Source organism: Pyxicephalus adspersus, chromosome 12, assembly GCF_032062135.1.
Source record: "Pyxicephalus adspersus chromosome 12, UCB_Pads_2.0, whole genome shotgun sequence".
Taxonomy (NCBI): domain Eukaryota; kingdom Metazoa; phylum Chordata; class Amphibia; order Anura; family Pyxicephalidae; genus Pyxicephalus; species Pyxicephalus adspersus.
Window position 1 is genome coordinate 36,056,457 of NC_092869.1, and position 2,449 is coordinate 36,058,905.

Below are 2,449 nucleotides of genomic sequence, written 5' to 3' on the forward strand. Positions count from 1 at the left end.
TGGCATTCCTCAGGGGGTTTTCCAATTGTGACAACAGTGTCTTTATAGTGTGTTGAAAATGTCTCTTGTAGTCTCTATGTTAAGTTCTTTTAACAGGTTGATGATGCAGAGGTGCTTATACTATTCAAAAAGTGTATGATCAATGAACTTTAGGGCAGGTTTACCAGCAGAAGAGCATCAGAAAATTACAGAAACATGGTAACGCTTATGTGTAATAGTCATGCATTCTTGAGGGGGAATGCAGTGTCCAAGTACCTCTGTTAAGGACGGTCTACCTTTGGTGTAGCTCTGTAAGGGGCCGCCCTATGCAAACCTGCTGGCCTCGTCCAGCGGAGGAAGAGCATGGGGCCTGCCCTGATAAGGTAGCTCCCTTGGGTTTGACTGACCCGCTGGTGGGGATGGAGAAACCTTGGTCTACCCAATTGGCCGACAGGCGGTCGGATATCGCCTTCAAGCGTAGTACCCCTGGGGTGGCGACCCAGGGGCACCTTAATATCACTGGGTTGGGGAACCCACGATATTAACAGTGCACCGTACACGCACTTTTTTTGAGAATTCGGCACATCGCCTTTTTCTGAATTAGCTGCGGCTAGTTCAGATGGGCAATTTTTAAAACCTGTTGCCCTGTGTAATATGCACAGAGCACTTATTATTTAAATGTATTTTTTTGTTATGTCACGTCACTGGTGTGGTATTTTGTCTGCCACTTGTTTGATGGAGGGTGCTATTCCCTATGGGCTAGCCCTGAAGTCTGGAGAGTGCCTTGGCCTAAAAACCAGGCGCTCTCCCTCAGTGGGAGTCTCTCTTCGGGAGAGCTCCCAGCTTAGTATCTTGTGGGACCTGCCTAGGCGGTCCCAGAGAGAAAATGCCCCTCTCTGGCTTCGCTCAGAGGGGCAAGAGTGTCCATTCCGCTTCTCGGCCTTTTGGCTAAGATCAAGTGTAGTATCTGCCTTTGCCTTTAGGGGTGTATTGACTTTTTAAAGTTGATACGGTGGATCTCGCTTGGTCTATCCCAGCCACTAGGTCCTGGTGAGGTACCCTCTGCTCGGCCCTGTAGGATCGTCGATTAAATTCGGCTTCACATCACATACATCAATACATATTGGACCAATATTATGATCAGAGGAAGGTGGGCCAATTTCAGTTTTAATTTCTACCAGTTTATAGAATCACACCCAGAAAATACACTCTGCATTTTGATTTATTGGTAATAAATTACATTCTAGGGGTGAATACAATTCTTCTTGGTTTCAGGATGACAAACATATTTTTTGCAGCACCATGGCAGCATACAGTGAATAGACACTTTGCTCCTTGAAACCAATTGGATCAGATGAGTACGGGTTAGAAAGCCCCCATTATTCTTTTTGTTCCTCTCCGGTAGGATCAGTCACTATGCATATTTTCTCTTTGCCGAGAATCTCCAGTCATCCGGGTTCATTTGCTCCTGTTTAAGTTATAGTGAACCATCTATGGAGGTATGCTGGTTCTGGGGGTTTTTGGGTACCTTAAGTTCTTTGATCAGCGTGTTTCCTCATCCTGCTATTAGTTTTGTATTAAAAGATTTTACTCCACATTTATTAAAACGTTCCTTTTGGTAATATTTGTACATTGTAATGTATTTTAACTTTTCAGTGGACCCCTTTCTGTGGCCGGCCTTCCTGGTCACCTACAAATAAAGTCCAAATAACGCAAACATTGGGCAGATGTCATCCTTCTCTAACCGTTTTCATGGATAGGGTCATCTTAGAAACCATGACATACCACATACCTAAGGTCACCTTTATATATCCACATCATTCAAGAGTGAATCAGGTCACCTGCATACCCTGGACATGGAAGAACAGCTTAAAGCCTATGTAGAGGTCACCAGTACCATTAAGCTTTTCTAAATTTCCCTGCACTGTACCATAAGGGTACACCAAACTAACTCTAGAACTATTGCCACTTCCAGTCTATCTGTAGGTACTCCAGGGGTGGCTATATGACTTTTCTCAGGATACGTTTCTGAAATATGATTCATAGTGTGTTGTAATGACAATAATTGTTGTAATAATCCCTATTAAATGTGGTGAAGGGACAAGGTAGGGGGGCTGCTATCCTATATCAGAATGTGCTAAACAATGATCAGCAAGGGATGGATGTTACTGGCCAGTAGCATTCTGCTCTACAGCTCACTTGTTTCTGGATTTATAAGGAGGCCAATTTGCACTGTAGATGTATTGTCCTGTCCTAAAGCACTCCGAAGTAATGACCCCATAATGGTCATTTCTAGTCAACAACCATTAAGTGTCATTGAGTTAAACATATTATGCCAATGAGCATTGTGGAAAAGCAAAGTGTTGGGATTTAAGCTGTTAAATTGAAGAGCTTTATGACATATGCACATGGTCCTAAGAAGTGGTAAAATATGTCACAGTGAATCACGTCACATGAATGGGGTTCTAAT

General features: G+C 43.4%; 1 pseudogene; it reads left to right on the forward strand.

Annotated features, from left to right (window-relative positions):
- Positions 1 to 907: 907 nt before the first annotated feature.
- LOC140342766 (U2 spliceosomal RNA) lies at positions 908 to 1,072 on the forward strand (annotated as a pseudogene).
- Positions 1,073 to 2,449: the final 1,377 nt, after the last annotated feature.